We start from the raw sequence: 19,561 nt of genomic DNA, 5'->3' as shown, positions 1-19,561 counted from the left end.
GGAAGATATGAGGGAGGGAGGGGGGAAGTGGGGGGGGAGAATGGAAGTGGTTTATAGGGAGATAAATATTGTATTCTCTGGAATGACAAGATGGAGGGAGGCTCTCATGGACACATTTGATGATTTTTATGGCTGGGATCTAAGCTGAGATACGGGCCTAATTATGGATTAAATCCTTTTCTTGGTTTATTGGTGATCTTGCTATGTTGTAATGACAACTTCAAGTATTAGGATTTCAACCTGAAATGTGTCCAGAATTGACTCTGTAGTAAAACGTTACACAATTTTACAAGCTCTGAGATGACAGAAAACACAAATTGCATTGCTGCAAGAAACGCATTTAGATGATACAGAATATAAAAATTACACAGATCTTGAGTAGGAGAGGTTTATGCATTTGCTGCAATAGGAAAGAAAGCAGAAGAAGCTATTTTGGAGGGTAAATCTGTTTCCTATCAGGTTACTAAATGTGTAGAAGACCCTGATGGTCACTATATTATAGTAGAGGATGACAACCTCTGTTACTTTGTAATATTTATGCCCCTAGTATTATGATCACAATTTTTTTGTGATACTGATGCAAATGTTAGGACAATATTCCAACCACACTTTAAATATGGGGAGAATTTTAATACTGTTGTAGAGTCTTCTTGGATAGATCTGTGGTGGGTCCCCACTCCTCTACCTCCAATACCAAGGGACTGAAATATTTAAGCAATAATCTAGACGTAGTGGATTGCTGGAGAACTCTGCACCCACTGGAGAGATCTTACAACCATCTCTCTAGGGTGCATCAGTCTTTTTCCCGAATAGACTATATTTTTATTAATAGAGTTGGGTTTTCTAAAGTAACCTCTTTGAACATCGATCCATTGGAGTTTTCAGACCATTCCCTGGTCTGGGTTGATTTGGAAGGTCTGATGTCTCTGTAACATGGTCCTTGGTGTTTTACAAGATATTTGTTTAGGGCAAGGATTTTAGGGATTTTCTTCACAAACATTGGGATAATTTTTGTGAGTTTAATGTGGTGCATAGATTCTCCTTGGTTTTATTCTGAGAAATGCCTATGGTGGTCCTCCGAGGGGATATTATTTCATATGTAGCATCTTGAAGGAGGAAATTGATAAATGAGATCTTGTAATTGGAAAAGCAGATGATGGCTGCAAAAAAACATTATGAGTCCAAACCCCTCCCCAGGTACCAAAACTAAATTCCTCACTGTGCAGACTGCACTAAATTCTCTTTTGCATCAGAGGATGAAAAAAATCAATGATGTATTATAAAAGCAAATTCTTCCATTTACGGAACAAATCCAGTAGAATGTTTACTAATTTGACCAGAAATTGGAATGGTCATAATTGCAGCAGTGAGGGCTAAATCAGGGATTTTGGTGAATTCTAATAGAGATATTTGTGCTGAATTTCGGACTTTTTATGAAGATTTATATAAGGCTTCTGCTCCTGGGGGCGGATTTTAAAACAATATGCGCGCCGGTACTTTTGTTCGCGCCACCGGCGTGAACAAAAGTACACCAGATTTTATAAGATACGCACGTAGCCGCGCGTATCTTATAAAATCCGGGGTCGGCGCGCGCAAGGGGGTGCACATTTGTGCAACCTGCGCTCGCCGAGCCCAGTGCGGCCTGCCTGTTCCCTCCGAGGCCGCACCGATTTCGGAGCGGCCTCGGAGGGAACTTTTCTGCGCCCTCCCCCCACCTTCCCCTCCCTTCCCCTACCTAACCCCCCCCCCCGGCCCTATCTAAACCCCCCCTTTACCTTTGTCGGCAAAGTTACGCCTGCTTTCAGCAGGCGTAACTTTGCGCGCGTCGCCGGCAGCCCCGCTCCATCCTCCGGTCCCGGGGGCGTGGTCCGGAGCCCTTGACCACGCCCCCGGGCTGGCACCATGCCCCCGGGCCCGCCCCCGAAATGCCACGGCACGCCCCCGAAATGCCACGTCGTTTCGAGAACGCCCCCGGACACGCCCCCTCCCTCCCCGTTTCGAAAGCCCCAGGACTTACGTGCGTCTCGGGGCTTTACGCGCGCCAGCGGCCTATGCAAAATAGGCACGCCGGCGCGCGCAGGGGTTTTAAAATCCGCCCCCTGATGTTTATCAGATACAGCAATATTTAGAATCTATTCAATTGCCTTGTATAATGCCTGCACAATTGGAGGCTTTAAATGTGCCATTAAGTTCACAAGAACTACAGCAGGGGATACAGTAGGGAAACTATTGAAGTCTCCAGGTGTAGATGGCTATCCTGTTAAGTTTTACAAAATTTTATCAGGAAAAATTCTACTATCACTTGAGGAATTTTATTTGGGGTTTATACAAAATGGTGGGTTTCCTTTAGCCCCCAAAAGTGGCACTGATCACAGTTTTGCCAAAACTGGGAAGGGATCCTATGTTATTGGGTTCTTACCAGCCAATTTTGTTTTGGGATTTTTTTGTTGGTTTTTTTTTTTAATTCTTTATTTATCAGTTTTAAATTTTACAAAATTCAATTTGAAAATATGAAAACCAATGGAGGTCTAGGCATTAATTCCACTAAACACTACATCAATCAGTTAACCTCAAAGGAAAAATAAACAGAAAATTAAAATATAGCCTCCATTAAATCTATAAATCAATATAGTATTAATACCAAGATCCAGTAATTCAGGGAGTATAAACAAACTAAACATAGTAGGAAATTACTGCACTTTTACTAGCTTCCACATTTCTTTAATTTATGGGAGATGAAGTAGTGTCAGTCTTAGCTTGAAGAAAATCTTTCACTTGTTCAACTGTGAAGAAAACATTCAATTCTTGGACAAGAGACGGCTGAGGGGGGATATGATAGAGGTGTTTAAAATCATGAGAGGTCTAGAACGGGTAGAGGTCTAGAACGGGTAGATGTGAATTGGTTATTTACTCTTTTGGATAACAGAAAGACTAGGGGCACTCCATGAAGTTAGCATGTGGCACATTTAAAACTAATCAGAGAAAGTTCTTTTTTATTCAACCCACAATTAAACTCTGGAATTTGTTGCCAGAGGATGTGGTTAGTGCAGTTAGTATAGCTGTGTTTAAAAAAGGATTGGATAAGTTCTTGGAGGAGAAGTCCATTACCTGCTATTAAGTTCACTTAGGGGCGGATTTTAAAAGGAGCGCGAATAGGCCTACTTTTGTTTGCGCTCAGGCGCAAACAAAAGTACGCTGGATTTTAGTAGATACGCGCGGAGCCGCGCGTATCTACTAAAAAACCTGGATCGGCGCGCGCAAGGCTATGGATTTTGTATAGCCGGCGCGCGCCGAGCCGCGCAGCCTACCCCTGTTCCCTCCGAGGCCGCTCCGAAATCGGAGCGGCCTCGGAGGGAATCCTCTAACACCCTCCCCTCACCTTCCCCTCCCTTCCTCTACCTAACCCACCCGCCCGGCCCTGTCTATACCCCCCCCTTACCTTTGTTGGGGGTTTTACGCCTCCCAGAGGGAGGCGTAAATCCCCGCGCGCCAGCGGGCCTCCTGCGCGCCGGGCCGCGACCTGGGGGCAGGTACGGAGGGTGCGGCCACGCCCCCGGACCGCCCCGGGCCGTAGCCACGCCCCCGTACCCGCCCCCAAAACGCTGCCGACACGCCCCGAAAACGCCGCGACGACCGGGACCGCCCCCCGACATGCCCCCGACACGCCCCCCTCGGAGAACCCCGGGACTTACGCGAGTCCCGGGGCTCTGCGCACGCCGGTAGGCCTATGTAAAATAGGCTTACCGGCGCGCAGGGCCCTGCTCGCCTAAATCCGCCCGGTTTTGGGCGGATTTAGGCGAGCAGGGCTCTGAAAATCCGCCCCTTAGAGAATAGCCACTGCCATTAGCAATGGTAACATGGAATAGACTTAGTTTTTGGGTACTTGCCAGGTTCTTATGGCCTGGATTGGCCACTGTTGGAAAGAGGATGCTGGGCTTGATGGACCCTTGGTCTGACCCAGTATGGCATGTTCTTATGTTCTTATATTCTTTCTTACAGGAGCATCTAACAGTAGTTTGCTACAGATTACTAACTCTGCCCTCCTGGCGGGGTCAGCACTACAGATAGCTAACTCCCCCTTCTGGAGGTGCAGATCATGACAGATTGCTACTCATCCTCCTTTCAAGAGAAAAGCAGAACAGTTGCTAACTCCGCCCTCCTAGCGGGGTGAGTGACAACAGATTGCTGACTCCTGCCTCCCTGGAGGAGGAGAGCACTAACAGATTGCTATTCCTTCCCTCTGGAGGAGGAGAGAGCTAACACTAAGCCATTGCTATTGTCCTCTATCCATGGAGAACCACTTCCTGGAGAAGTTTCATTGACTACCCAGGCCATTGGCCTGCGCACCAGAGCTTTATACTCTGAATCCATCTCATTTCTCGTACTGAAAAAGGTCATGCATCCGGTGGTACTTGGACTCCCTTGGCTTCAAGATCATATGCCACAATTTAATTGGGCCACATCGGAACTGTCCTGTGGGGACCTGACTGTCATGGCCTCATGGAGGTTTCACCGCTCATTTGCATGCCCACTACACCATCGTTACCTGGTTTACCTCCACAATACGCCTCCTTCCAGGATGTTTTCTCAAAACAAACAGCTCATGTACTTCCACCACTCAGAGTATTTGACTGCGCCATAAATCTGAAGCCTAATTCAGAACCTCCCAGAGGAAGAGTTTACCCTCTTTCAGTGGCTAAGACTCAAGCCATGTCCACCTACATCAAGAGAACATGCAGTAGGGGTTCATTAGACCCTCCAAATCTCCTGCTGGTGCAGGCTTCTTTTTCGTAGGGAAGAAAGATGGCACCTTACACCCCTGCATCGATTACAGGGGTCTGAATGAGATTACCATCAAGGACAGGTGCCTCCTGCCCTTAATTTCTGAACTGTTCGACAGGCTCCAAGGAGCTAAGATATTCTCCAAACTAGATCTTACAGAAGCTTACAACTTGGTGCATATTCGTGAAGGAGACGAATGAAAGACTGTTTTTAACACCCGCGATGGACACTTCAAATATCTTATCATGCCCTTCAGTTTGAGTAATGCACCTGCAGTCTTTCAAAATATGATGAATGACATCTTACGGGACTTACTTTATTAATGCGTAGTAGTATATCTCGATGATATATTGATCTTCTCCCAAGATCTGCAAACTCATCAGGAGGATGTCAAGAAAGTTTTAAGACACCTGCATGAGTACCACCTATACGCAAAGCTTGAAAAGTTCGAATTCCACAAGGAGTCTGTACCCTTTTTGGGATACATTGTTTCTAAGAATGGGTTTCAGATGGATCCCAAGAAATTAGAAAGTGTCTGGGACTGGCCCCAACCTACAGGCCTGAAAGCACTGCGCCACTTCTTGGGCTTCACCAATTACTATCGTTCCTTTATTTAAAACTACTCATCATTGACAGTCCCTCTAACTGCTATGACCAAGAAGGGAACCAATCCCACCAATTGGTCTCCTGAAGCCATATCAGCCTTTCTGACGCTCAAAGAGGCTTTTCAAAAGAAGCCATGCCTAAGCCATCCTGACCCACATCGTCCAATCATCATCAAGGTCGATGCATCAGACGTTGGTGTGGGAGCGGTTTTAAGCCAGTATATCGAATCCAATGTGCTCCGTCCTTGCTCCTTCTTCTCAAGGTGGTTCTCGCCTGCCGAAAAAAATTAAGGAATCGGAGACAAAGAGTTACTCGCAATCAAGCTGGCCTTTGAAGAGTGGCATCCTTGGCTGGAAGGCACAAAACACCAAATAGTAATGTACACCGATCACCAAAATTTGGAGTACCTCAGACATGCTCAACGACTCAATCACCATCAAGCAAGATAGTCCCTGTTCTTTAACAGATTTGACTTCCATCTGAAGTATTGTCCGGGAAAGAAGAACTCTCGTGCGGATGCCTTATCACGATCCTTCTCCCCGCAGGATTTGCCAGACAAACCCCATCACATCATTGAGCCCGGAAGAGTGGTTCTTGCAGCCACTCATATGATACCAGCTGGGAAGACGGTGGCGGCCAGAAATCTAAGGAAGAAGCTGTTAAAGTGGGCGCACGATTCCCGTCTGGCCAGCCATCCAGGACAGAGTCTCACCCTAGCTATGTTACAGCAGTACTACTGGTGGCCAACCATGAAAAAGGACGTACAAGCTTATGTTTGTTCCTGTACTGTCTGTGCCAAGCAAAAACCACCAGCTGGATGTCCTTGGGGTTTGTTACAACCTCTACCATCGCCGAATGAACCCTGGACACATATAGCAACCGATTTTATGGTAGACCTGCCATCATCCAATGGAAACAACACCATTTGGGTCATAGTTGACCGCTTCTCCAAAATGGCACATTTTGTAACATTACCAGGATTACCCGCTGCTACAGAGTTAGCAAAACTATTAAACACATTTTCCCTCTTCATGGGATGCCTAAGCATATCCTATCTGACAGAGGAGTACAATTTATTGCGAAGTTTTGGAGAGCTTTATGTCAAAACTTTGACATCATCTTGGACTTAACCTCCACCTATCATCCTCAGTTCAGCGGTCAGACTGAGAGAATGAATAGGACGCTGAAACAATTTCTGCGATCCTATGTCAACACAAGGCAGAATGATTGGGCTGATTACTGCCTTGGGCAGAATTTGCTATCAACTCACATCCTGCTACTTCTACGGGGTCTTCTCCCTTCCAGCTCATCTACGGACGACACCCGCTGCTTCCTCTGCCTATTCCATTAACCATGACCTCTCCTGCTGCACAGACTACTGCAGCAGAGCTATTTCAACTTTGGAAGCAAACGAAGGAGCTACTCCTCAAAGCAGGACAGAAAGCAAAAAGAACCTACAATGCTCATCATCGAAAGGCACCACAGTTTCAGCCTGGAGATAAAGTCTGGTTAAGTACCAAGTATCTTCGCCTTAAACTTCCTTCAGCACATTTTGCACCTCGCTATGTGGGTCCCTTTGCTATCCTTCGGCGACTAGGAAATCTGATGTACAGGTTGAAACTACCTCCATCAATGAAGATACACAATGCATTCCATGTCTCTCTGTTAAAACCCTTGATGCTCTCCAAATTCTCCAAAAAGACCCCAGAACCAACTAGTCTGGACACTGAGGATGACATTGAATATGCCGTGGATGACATCTTGGATGTCCCTAAGAGAGGCAAGACATGTGAGTATCTCATTTCTTGGGAGAACTATGTACCAGAAGAGAACTCATGGGAACCGCTGGCCAACATCACAGATAAGGAGATGGTACATCAATTCCACCTGGCACACCCACAAAAACTCAGACCACCTGGAAGAGGTCCTGGAGGGGGCCCTTTGAAGGGGGGTACTGTTGCGTCCGTCGGTCACAGACGGCTGCGACCGCTCTGCCTTACCTCTTTTCTTCCCTTTTCCTGCTCCTTGGGCAAGATGGCTGCCTCCGGTGTCGAGTGCCGAAACCCTCGGTATCTCCAACTCAGCTTGGGCGTCCCAGTCTGCCATGCTCCATCCCGTGGCCTCCTAGGGCGCGCATGTGCACGTTGCTTATGCCTATGTACATGTCATGGCGGGAATCTTGGGAGTGTCCCCACTGCATGACATCAATACCTCCGGGAATTTAAGCCTCTGCTATACTACCTACTTTGAGTTAGCAAGGACTTCGGTTTAGCTACTCTGACTGCTCTAAGCTGCTCGCTTAGACCCCTCGCTACCCTCCAGGGAATCTTACTCCTGACAAAGCTCTAAGCACCCGTTCCTCGGGGGCCTCTCGCTTCCAACTACCCTTCGGGGTTTCTACTAACTTGATAACCGCTCCTCGGGGGTCTCTCTCTCTCTTTATTTCAGGATCTCCTGTACTATCAGGTACTCGCTCCTCGAGGGCCTACCAGTCCAGTGTATCCTGCACCACAGACCTTTGGTCCCACCATCTTCATTGCCAGGAAGATGCTTGCACTATGCACCAGTGAGTACCTCTATGATCCGGTTCTCCAACTCCACCCACCAGGCTCGGCTTAACCCGCACCACGGGTTCCTATCTTCCTTGGACATCTAGGTGAGACTTCTACATCTGAGACTGTCAGAACATATTGGCATCTTGCTGGACTCCAGTGCCTTTCCTTCCTGCCTCATACCATCTATCTACAGCACTACAATAAAGCTTTCCACCTACAAGTGTCCGCTCTCTGTGTTTAGCCTATCGCTAAACATGGTTCCCCATGGGGCTACTCCCCGTGGGAGGAGTCATCTCCACTGTGATGAAGAGTCCACACAATGCCACAAACACAATATGTACATTGTGAGTATGTTTAATATTAATTACTGTGATTTTTTAAATCTTTTTTTATAAAAATGATGATTTTTTTTATATTGTATAATAAAAATGATTAAATGTGTTTTGGATATTGAATATTAAAAAGTTCAAAGTAACCATAATTTTGATGATTCATAATATCAATGGTGTTACTCATTTATATATCCTATAAAACATTATGGAGATCCACATATTTACAATTATAAAAATTATCAAGGGCCACCAAAATGGCCTCCACAATAAGCCTTACATGGAGAGACTTATGGGGAGAAAGGTGTGCTCTCTAGAAGAAAGGAGGAAAAGAAGATATATGATATAAACAAATATGTAGCAGATTTCGATGAGGGATTACAAGGTTATATTTTCCATAGAATGAGTTATTTTTCTCAATACAAAATTATGAATGTGAGATTGTAGATAACTTTTATTGTTGTTACTGTTTATGTGGTTTATACATTTTATAAATAATAAACTAAATAAAAAAGCTGTGAAATTTGTTGCCAGGATATGTGATCAAGGCATTTAGCATAGCTGGCTTTAAAGGTGGTTTGGACAAGTTCCTGCAGCAGAAGTCCATAAACAATTATTAGGTTTGGGGAATACCACCACTTTTCCCTGGGAGGGAGCAAAAAGGAATGGATCTATTCTTCTTTGGGATGTACCAGGTTCTTCCTAGTGATCCAGATTAACCACTGTAAGAAATAGGATGCTAGGTTTGATGCAACTTTGGTCTGAGCCAGCATGGCATGTCATATGTTCTTAATGAGAAACTCAAGGACAAGGGTCCATCATATAAGGCTGAAGAGAAGGAGTCTCTAAAGGAATGCAAAACTACTTTTCCTCGGAGATTGTGGAGAACCCCTAGAATAGATTTGCAACATAGGTGGTAGGAGCCAAAACTGTGTCAGAATTCAAGCATGCTTGAGACATAACACAGAAAGATCTTAGTGGCAGGGCCAGGAAGGGCAGATATTGAGTAAGACTTGTGGCAGCATGATCGACAGGTGCAAATCGGCAGACTGGGTGGACCCAAGTTGTTCTTATCTGCCAATATTATCTGTTTCTATTCCTCTGGATGCTTTTCAATGAATAAGGCTCTGACATGATTACTTTGATAACTTATCAACTTTGAAGGCCACTGACACCATTTTTAGATCTAACACTCAACAAGTATCTTGTTCAAACAGTAGTATAACTTATAATGAAGGTTTTCAGTTAAGGCAGTTCTTATATAAAATTGCTAGAGTTTACAGTGGGGAGTTAATAAACCGCCAATTTTAAATACAATTAAGTATCTATTTTCACTGTCAAAAGTATGGGAAAAGTAGACATTATTAATGGGAGAGAGAGAGAAGGAAAGAGAAATCTGGATAGAGAGAGAAAAGGAAAAAAAAAGACTTATTCCAAGAATATTGTAGTAGTATTTGTCTTTATTTCAAGGATGCCAATAGTTTCCATCTCTGATTTCTTAACTAATTATCTTATCTATTTCTTGCTGATTGAAGGAATAAAAACACAGCTATTGCTAGTGCTCTCTGACATTCAGGAAGACATCTTGGGAACACAGATAGAACTGATAGTGAGCCATTTTATTAGGGTCTTAAAAGCTACTAAAAGAAACTAACAAGGCCCATTAGACTTTCTGTCATGCATATGATGGGAAAAAATATACCAGCATAAGATCCACTTGATTGTCCTGCTGCGACAGCAGTACCTATTGTATGTGAAAGCTTTTTGGAGGTTAGCTCCATCTTAGTGTTTATGCTCTGCTGGCTTAGTGGAAGTTTCAGGTACAGCATCTAAACAGAAGGGGCTTTGTGATAGGCTATCAGTGACCCCGCAAGGAATACAAAGTACAACCTAGTGGTCTGACAGGAGAGAAAAGGCTTGACAAAAGGAGAGTGACCTGTTCCAGTTTCCTGTTTCAGGTCTAACATTTGCTTTACTTGCACAAAGATTAGCTGGGGAGTGTTGGTGTCCAAGTTATACGCAGCTTGTCTTCGGTCTACCTCAAGTAGCTGAAATATGCGTAACCAGATTGCTGTACTATTTTTCATTTGAAAAGCCTTGAAATTTAAGAGCCATTTGGCATCACAACTAGGCTAGGAATGCAGCAAAGTGCAGGTCTTAGAAAGTAATCTAGAAACAGACAATGTTAGCATCTGAAATATTTATAGCTATCAGAGACTGTGGCTGGGATGGGGGAGAAGAGGATCATTAACAGTTTTCAAGGTTGATCTTTTTTTTGGCAGGGGAGCAGTGCAGTAGATGTAATACACCAAGGCTTCATTTTGAAGAAGGTTATCCAAAATGGTCCCTTTCAGCTTACTAGAGGAAAGGCGAGATAGGAGACATACGATAGAGACATTTAAATACCTCAGAGGCATGGGTGGTGGGTCTCTTTCAACAGAAAGGAGACTGGATGAGAGTGAAAGGGAGTACCCTGAGGAGTAATCTAAGGAAGTATTTCTTTACAGAAAGGGTGGTGGATGCATGGAACAGCCTCCCATTTGAGGTGGTGGAGGCAAAGACAGTATCTAAATTCAAGAAAGAGTAGAAAAAGCACAGGAGATCTCTAAGGGAGTAGTAGAGATTGTAGAACGTAGCAATTGTACAAATGGGCAGACTACTGTGGTAAATTTCAGGATTTCCAGCTTGGATTTCTAGTCATAATGACTGAGCTGCGCTTTAGGCCCTGGATACACAGGTAGAAAAAGAAACTTCCTCATTTACGCAAAGATGACGAATGGCTGTTGCATGCTGGAGAAATAATTATTAGAGGATGAAGTTTATCTTATATAGAAATAAGAATCTGTTAAGAACTAAAGTTGACCGTTCATTCATGTAGGCAACACATATGCTTAGCACAGGTATTAGTTATAGGAATTTAATGAATATTAAATTAGAGTGGCAAATACTATTTGCTGATTTGTTAAAAGCTTGTTATCAATGTCTCTGGATCATATATGAAGTGTTAATTTCATCTGCAACACTTAGAGCTTTCCAGGTTTGGTCACTGACTGCAACTTGTCTATTACTTTGCATGCAAATTGATAAGATCAATAAAAGAGGAACTACAACTGCCTTCTGTTGATTACATGGTATTACAAATCTTTCTTTAAAGCTTTTGAATTTTTACAGACAGAAGTTTAGAAAACCAGACTTGGGCGCTCTGGAAAATCCCATGGGGGTCCTTCCCTTGGGATTTTCCCACACTACATAGGCATATGATCTTTTTCTGCCATCATATTTCTCTGTTTCTTCTAAAAACTACCTTGTTGGAAAATGCTTTAGATAAATAGATAGAGATATAGATATATAAAAGGCTTGTGTCAATCGGTCAGTCGGTTGTGTCAGTCTGTGACACCAAGTGGTGCTCAGAGTAGTGGAAGTTGCAATGTGCAAAGATAATATGATCTGTCTGCAAGCACTATCACAAACAAACAGGCACCCACACATACATGTATGCACTCAGGCACATGCAAGAACATGCACACACAGGCAGACATACACCCACACACAGGCACATACACAAAAAGGCAGAGACACACCCACACAGAAACATATACACACAGGCTCCCCGAACACATGCATACACACAGGCACATGCATCCACATACACAAACACACACACACACACAAGCAGAGGCACCTACTGGTACATGCACACATGCATAAGTGCAAACACACACACACACACAACCTGTTATTGACAAGACAACCCAAGCAATGCCGGGTAATGTTCGCTAATATCCTCTGCCTGTGAAGCCCTGTCTCTCATGCTCCCACACATAGGGATAGGCAGGCAAAGGCATACACACATAGGCACATATATACATAGATGCATACAAGCTCATGCAAGCACACACAAGCTCATGCTAGCACACAGAAGGGCAGACACAAGCTCACGCAAGCACACAGAAGCACACAAAAGTGCACACAGGCTCCCACACGCACACACATGTGCTCACATAATCATATGCGCACACGCGCACACACACACACACAGGAAAATATGCATACACAGGCAGACAGACACAGGCACACACACACACAGACACATACATACATACATATATACACACACACAGGCACAGACTCCCACATACACTGGCACAGGCCCCTGCAAATACACACATACCCACAGGCTGAGGCCCTCCACACACATACACAGACATAGGCCTCTACATACACAGCTCCACTAAACACATAAACAAGCAAAAACACTTATACACACTGGTACCCACAGACAGACACAGGCACACTCAGGCTGCTATAGACTAGACTATCTGAGTAACGCCAGGCATTTTTTGCTAGTGTGATTATATGAAGCTATATTGGGTTAAAGGAATATTATGTGAGCTGGCCCTGTGGTTCAGGTCACAGCACTGTACATTGCAATTCAGAAGATTCAGGTTCAATTCTTCTGTCTGATGGGCCAGCAAGGGCTTGACACACCATAGACCCAATGTCCTTGATGCTGATATTGTGATGACCCCTGCCAACAGAAGAAGTAGTACTGAGGATACGACCCTGAGAAGATTTCCTTCTAGCCCTCCTAGCTGACTGACAAGAGCATATGTCACCCAAGTATGGTGTCTGGGGTGAGGAATGCACAAAAGAGAGAAAAATAGAGGCTAAAAGAGAATTAAACAAAGCAATATAGATTTAAAATACAAGATGTTGATTTAGTTTATAAATGATTCCAAGGACCTTGTCTAGGTGACTAGAACTGCACATTTATAATTCATTTATATAACAAGAGAGACTTGGGGGAGATCCACAAAACGTTTTGCACCTGGGCCCCATTCACTTCTGACAGTTTTGACTGGTTAATAGGGTTACTAATTGGCAACATTTTTTCTGGTTGATTCTATTCTGGTTTTGCCATACTGCATGCATAGACTTATAGATCTATCAAGTTCACAAACTGGGTTTATCTTGGACTCCAGATACACTGAAATTCAGGTCCATTCAGACTTGGATTTTGGTTTAGTAGCTGGTCCAGAGGCCAGTCTAGAAATTAGCAAGATGTAGACAGACTGACACATCTAGTAACAGCAGGTTCCATTCCAGTCTTAATATATTTATTTTTATTTAAAATCTTTTCTATACCATCGCTAAGTTATATACCATCGCAACGGTTTACATGTAGGCACATATTTAATGTAGGTAAAAGTGTCCTATACAGGTGCCGTCAAAGGTTCGGTTACAATATATCATTAGACAAAATAATTTTTAGAGAAGTGGGTCATGACCGAGTGTACTGAAAGTACTTTTACGGGTAAATTTATCATACATAGTGTTATCAATATGCTAGTTGTGATGTGGGGGTCATAGACTACTCTACTGTATCGTCCTAAGTACTGTGTATCGGTGCTTATCTGCTTATTCCTGAATAATTTCTATTCTCCTGTCGCCTTGTTAAATGCTTGTTTAAAAAGCCATGTTTTTAAACTTTTCTTAAATGCCTTGAGATCACTTTGTAATCTGATCTCTGGAGGCATTGTGTTCCAAATTGTGGGTCCTGCTAATGATAAGGCCCTTTCCCTCACTTGGGTTAGTCTTGCTGTTTTAACTGAGGGGATGGTTAGGAGTGCTTTATTTGCTGATCGAAGATTTCTGTGTGGGACGTGTACCCGTAATGCTGTGTTTAGCCAGTCTGATTTTCTCATCATGAATTAGTTTATGGATGGTACATAGGGTTTTGTATTTAATTCTGTGTTCAATCGGTAACCAATGTAGTTCTGCTAGGGTTTCAGTTATATGGTCCCTCCTCCTTTTTCCGGTTAGTATTCTAGCTGCTGTGTTCTGAAGTATTTGAAGTGGTCTTAACGTAGTATTTGGTAGTCCTAGCAGCAGGGCACTATAGTAATTATGCCGATATTATGCAATAATTATGCAGATAAGTCATTGATTTTTTTTGAGTGATGAGGAAATATGGTCCCCAGGGTCCATATCGAGCCACTGTATGGCTCGGCACGTTTGCTGGATACACTAATCCAGCTAACTTAGCTGGGATATTCAGCAGCACCGCTGAGTATTTATTTATTTATTTATTTATTTATTTATATATCTTTATATACCGACTTTCAAGTTCATTTCAAGGCGGTTTACATACAATTGAGTTGCAGTAGCAACACTCAAAAATTACACAAATATAAAACATATCCTAATACATCTACATTACCATGATGTAGTTAAACTAAAACATTTTACAAAATAATCGTAGAACCCCACCCATTCATATTATTACTAAAAATTACCCTACTTTCCATACATTTAACCCCCCCAATCATATCTTCTCTATTGCTCAAGTTTAACCCTCCTCTCCGCTCCCTTATCCCTATACCCAACTATCTTAAAGTTAACCAGATAAGTGCATTCGTCTAACTTTAGGACAGCTCTGTGGCCTGACCAGAGTTAGCTGGCTGTGTTATCTGGCTGAAGGAGTTAGCCGGATAACTTATCCAGCTAACTTGACTCCTCCCCAATCTGTCCATTCCTCGCTCCTGAGTTATCCAGTTAAAAACTTAGTCGGATAAGTCACTTATTCGGCTAAGTGGTACCCACTGAGCATAGCCAGATATTCAGCGGTGCAACTTAGCCAGATATATCTGACGTATCTGGCTAAGATTTTTTTATTAATATCAGGCTCATAGTAAATTAGAGTGGTACACCTTTAAATGTCAATTTTGTTCAAGTCAAGAAGCATTGCTTGCTGTTCCATCCTTTAAAGAGATGTGTTAAGCTCATTTGAGGGCAAGAACCTTTTCAATAGTGGCTCTTTCTCCTTGGAAGAAGGCTCCTCCCTGAAGGTAGCACTAACCATGTACAGAACAGTTTGATGAGGCCATGGACATGGCAGATCTTTCAGGCCTCCAGACCATCCCGGGTCTGGCTCAGAAGATTCCGCAGCAGTAACACTTCTTGGAAATGCTGGCAAGCTCTATGGAACGCCTCAGCACCTGCCTCGACGCCACCACCACCATGCCCAGTACTGAGGCCCCTGCGGTCCCAATGACCGTGCCAGCCATACCTACTATACGCTTTCCGGTACCTCCCAGGTATGTGGGGGATCCCAAGCAGTGCTGTGGTTTCTTAAATCAGTGTTTTATGCACTTCACTCTCCAACCAGCACAGTTCTCCAGTGACACCATTAAGATAACCTTCATCCTCTCCCTTCTCAATGGGAAGGCCTTGGCTTGGGCCTCCCCCCCTATGGGAGCAAGAAGATACACAACTCCAGGACCTGCAGCAATTCATCAAAGCCTTCAAGCAGGTATTTGACAAGCCTGGTCGCTTGGCTACCATTGTATCTAACCTTTTGCACCTTCGACAGGGTGCTAGACCTTTGATGGACTATGCCATCGAATTCCATATCCTGACTAATTAATTAAATTTGCAGGAGTACAGCATTCAGAGTATTTTTTTGGAAGGACTAGCCTCTCAAATAAAGGATAAGCTAGCAGCAAGGGAGCTCCCTGAGTCACTTGATGCCCTTATTGACCCAGCCAGGAAGATCGACCACCATCTCCAGCAGTGGGCCCAAGAATTGCTCACCCTGTCATTTTTGCACCCCTTTGTCCTGGTCCCCACAGCAGTGCTCACTTCAGCATGACTTGAGGAGCCTATACAGCTTGGGCAGAGTCATCTCATACCAAAAGAGAAGCACCATTGTCACACCCTGGGTCTATGTTTCTAACGGGTCAGGGAAGAGGCACTTTTTGGTGCAATGTCCCATGAAGCAGGGAAACTAACGAGCCTAGGAGCCAATGGGGAGATCGTCCTAGGCTATACCACTCCTGCTCTCCAACTTACACTCCCAGTGGCGATCACACAGACAAGCACGAATTCTCTATCCTCGCGCTGGTGGAATTTGGTGCTGGCGGGAACTTTATCATGAAGGCCCTGGCGGATCATGTGAAGCACCGACAGTTCCCAGGGACTTGCCTTTAATTATTTCTTCCATCTACAAGTAACCTCTCCCTGGTCTGATCACCACAACAGCTCAATTGCGCTTCATCATCAAAGGTTCTATCACCAAAACAAATAAAAGAGGGAAGAAAAGGCAACCCTGGCCCACCCCATGCCTCAAGTTAAAACTTGATGAGGGAGAACCATTTCTAAGAAGTAGTACAGTCAGGTTTTTATAAAGACTGCAGCGACCCTATAATATTATGAAGCCCAAATTATGTCTGCACCAAGAACATATAGTCCCAAGATAACAAATTGAAAGTCTTTTCTGCCTCCAGGCTGAGTATTAGTACCTGTTTATTAGATGTTTGACTTAGGCTAGCTATCAACTTTCTATCATTTTCAACCTTGTGTCTGCCATGAACAAGACCTGTTTGATTGGCAACTGCTAAAATGAAAAGTATCAAATTTAGTGTTGTAGCTAGCACAGCTGCTAAAGATTTTTATAATCAACCTTTAATAAAGAAAGAGCAAACATCAGAGAGACATTTATTCTTTTTGGGTATGGCAACTATGTCAGATTGATTCATTTCTGGAGGATCTTGAATTACAATGCCTTCAACCTGGAAGCTTTACCCAGCTTGAGCCTTTGAATTACAGTAAACCTCTGTCTCTTGAATGGGCAAATTGAGCTTATCTACCTGATTTCCTGTAAGCCATCGCCAATTAAAATCCTCAAGAAACCCTTCCTTAAACTCAGGATTTTCTTGTTACTTATCACACAGCTTCTGGAAGTATTGTAGAAACCTGTATTTGTTTACTTTCATAGAGAAATGAGCCTGAGCTGTCCTAACTCCTCTAATGACAGATCGCTGCCCCTTTACTTTATTGGCTAGTAGTTTACTGGTTTTGTTCCCATATTTGTATAAGTTATATTAAAAAAAAAAACACAGGGACTGCCTAGCCTTTTGAAATAGTAATTAATTTAGAGCTAAATGAGTCTGTTCCCATGTTTGTTTATCCTCTTCAAATAAACTATCTTTGTGTTTGGCTTGGGCTAATCTAACATACTAATTTCAGCATTTCTGATCTTGTTCTGTTTAGTTGTATACACTATGATACTCATCACAACATTACCAGTCTCCTACAAGAGTATAGGAGAAATCTGAGGCATATTATTTAGAGTATCCTTCTGTGGAATCTACAAGAAGCAAGGAGATAGTGGATGCTCTTCAAGGGGTTCTGCTCAGACAAATGGTAATGGAACCCACAAGGGAGGGTGCTCACTAATGGGGAGAATGTCTCTAATGTCAGGGAAGGTGCTCACCTGGGCACCAGTGATGATCAGATGGTATGATTTCATATAGCAAACAGGATACAGAGAAGTTGCATGAAGATCTGGATTTTGAATTTCAAAAATAAAGACTTTGACAAAATGGGAACATACCTGGAGAAAAAACTGGAAGACTGGGAGAAAATGGTTAAGGTGGAACAACACTGGGCCAAATTAAAAGGAGCTATTACAAAGGCCACAAATCTCTGTGTTAGAAAAGTAAACAAAAGCAAGAGGATAAAGAAACCAATCTGGTTCTGAAAGGAGATGGCCGAAAAAATAAAGACAAAAAGAGCAGTGTTCAAGAAGTGCAAAGAAAGTGAAGGAGATGAAGAAAGAAATCAGGAGAGCAAAACGTCAGGTGGAAAGAATATTGCCAAAGAGGTATAGCAAGGTGACAAAATATTTTTCAGATATATTAAAGAAAAGAGGATGACCCAAGATGATAGTAGAATTGGAAGGTGACAAAAAGCAGTGTGCGGAGAAAGATGAGGAAATAGAAGAAATATTTAACAAATACTTCAGTTCAGTGTTTACTAAAGAAAACACTGGAGATGGACTGCTGCTGGTTGTCAAAACCATGGATGGCAGTGGGATAGAAGCAACCCCGTTTACAGAAGAGAATGTATGCGAAGAGCTAGGAAAACTGAAAGTGGACAAGGCCATGGGTGCCAGATTAGATACATCCCAGGATACCAAGGGAGATCAGAGATGTGCTGGCAGATCCTTTGAAAGACCTGATCAATAGATCCCTGGAAACAGGAGTGGTGTTGCAAGATTGAAGAAGAGCGGTCGTAGTCCCGCTTCACAAGAGTGGTAGCAGAGATGAGGCTGGAAACTAAAAACCAGTTAGCCTCACCTCGGTGGTGGGAAAATTAATGGAGACTCTGCTGAAGGAAAGAACAGGGTTGCTGGACTCGAAGCAGCATGGATTCACCATGGAAGGTCCTGTTAGACAAATCTGATTGTTTGTTTGTTTTTTTATCTAGTCACTAGAAAATTAGATAAAAGAACACTTGTTGACTTTAGCAAAGCTTATGGTGCGGCCCTGTATAAGAACTTAAGAACATAAGAAAATGCCATACTGGGTCAGACCAAGGGTCCATCAAGCCCAGCATCCTGTTTCCAATAGTGGCCAATCCAGGCCATAAGAACCTGGCAAGTACCATGTTACCATTGCTAATGGCAGTGGCTCTTCTCTAAGTGAACTTAATAGCAGGTAATGGACTTCTCCTCCAAGAACTTATCCAATCCTTTTTTAAACACAGCTATACTAACTGCACTAACCACATCCTCTGGCAACATATTCCAGAGTTTAATTGTGAGTTGAGTAAAAAAGAACTTTCTCCAATTAGTTTTAAATGTGCCCCATGCTAACTTCATGGAGTGCCCCCTAGTCTTTCTACTATCCGAAAGAGTAAATAACCGATTCACATCTACCCGTTCTAGACCTCTCATGATTTTAAACATCTCTATCATATCCCCCCCCTCAGTCGTCTCTTCTCCAAGCTGAAAAGTCCTAACCTCTTTAGTCTTTCCTCATAGGGGAGTTGTTCCATTCCCCTTATTTTGGTAGCCCTTCTCTGTACCTTCTCCATCGCAATTATATCTTTTTTGAGATGCGGCGACCAGAATTGTACACAGTATTCAAGGTGCGGTCTCACCATGGAGCGAAACAGAGGCATTATGACATTTTCCATTTTATTCACCATTCCCTTTCTAATAATTCCCAGCATTCTGTTTGCTTTTTTTGACTGCCGCAGCACACTGTACCGACGATTTCAATGTGTTATCCACTATGACACCTAGATCTCTTTCTTGGGTTGTAGCACCTAATATGGAACCCAACATTGTGTAATTATAGCATGGGTTATTTTTCCCTATATGCATCACCTTGCCCTTATCCACATTAAATTTCATCTGCCATTTGGATGCCCAATTTTCCAGTCTCACAAGGTCTTCCTGCAATTTATCACAATCTGCTTGTGATTTAACTACTCTGAACAATT

This window comes from Rhinatrema bivittatum, chromosome 1 (assembly GCF_901001135.1).
Source record: "Rhinatrema bivittatum chromosome 1, aRhiBiv1.1, whole genome shotgun sequence".
In the NCBI taxonomy this organism is placed as follows: domain Eukaryota; kingdom Metazoa; phylum Chordata; class Amphibia; order Gymnophiona; family Rhinatrematidae; genus Rhinatrema; species Rhinatrema bivittatum.
Note: the sequence above shows the minus strand (reverse complement) of the source record.